At 52.2% G+C, this 781-nt stretch overlaps 1 non-coding gene across 1 annotated transcript; it reads left to right on the forward strand.

Moving 5' to 3' along the window:
- The first annotated feature begins 370 nt into the window (after window positions 1-370).
- On the forward strand, window positions 371-452 carry TRNAL-UAG. The gene has a single exon. It is a non-coding gene; the product is annotated as a tRNA-Leu (tRNA).
- Window positions 453-781: the final 329 nt, after the last annotated feature.

Below are 781 nucleotides of genomic sequence, written 5' to 3' on the forward strand. Positions count from 1 at the left end.
CAGGGCAAGTTTTGCGCTTCGTTATTCACCACGACCACCACTCCCCTCAAGGCATCTGGGATCTAAATCAGAAGTTCATTCGTCCTTAGTCGCTGCATTCTGGATTCTAAGAGCTTCGCTTGCGGGGCGGATATTTGGTTTTAAGAAAGATTTTCCCCCTTTAGGTCCTGGAGTGAGGGGAGTTGTTGGGAGTGGGCGGATGGACTGGGGAAAGGAGGAAAGGCAAATACACGCCGTTCCTGGGAGCTTCTCCCTTAGCGTCTTTAGTGATGCCTGGAATCGGAGCTTCGAGTCCAGCATCCCAAGGGCAGCTCTAAAAAAGGACAATGCTATAACTTGAAAGAATGGAGAAGCGGAAACCACTCAGCTTGGTAGTGTGGCCGAGCGGTCTAAGGCGCTGGATTTAGGCTCCAGTCTCTTCGGAGGCGTGGGTTCGAATCCCACCACTGCCAAGAGTTTTGCTTCAGCAGTAATCGCTCTGTGCGTCTTCCCTCCGCGTGTAGCCTACCGTTAATGGAGCCAGTGAATGACTATGTCTCGTGCAAGGAAGGGTGGGGTCGGAGATGGAGTACAGGAGGTCAAGTGAGGGCTTGTTTCATTTGCTCCTAAGTGCACACAGAGCAAAAAGTGTCCCGCCACTGACTTCCTCTGGAACCCCACTGCGTTTCCTAGGCTGTTGTGCCCTATTTCTCCACCCACCTGTGGTCTCCTGCTACAACCCTTCCTTCACTCACATTTCTCCTTTGGTGTCTCTCCTCCAAATCCACTACCAGGACAGCAA

The sequence above is a fragment of the Carlito syrichta genome, unplaced genomic scaffold (assembly GCF_000164805.1).
Source record: "Carlito syrichta isolate Samal-C Ts95f unplaced genomic scaffold, Tarsius_syrichta-2.0.1 Scaffold211256, whole genome shotgun sequence".
Classification (NCBI taxonomy): Eukaryota; Metazoa; Chordata; class Mammalia; order Primates; family Tarsiidae; genus Carlito; species Carlito syrichta.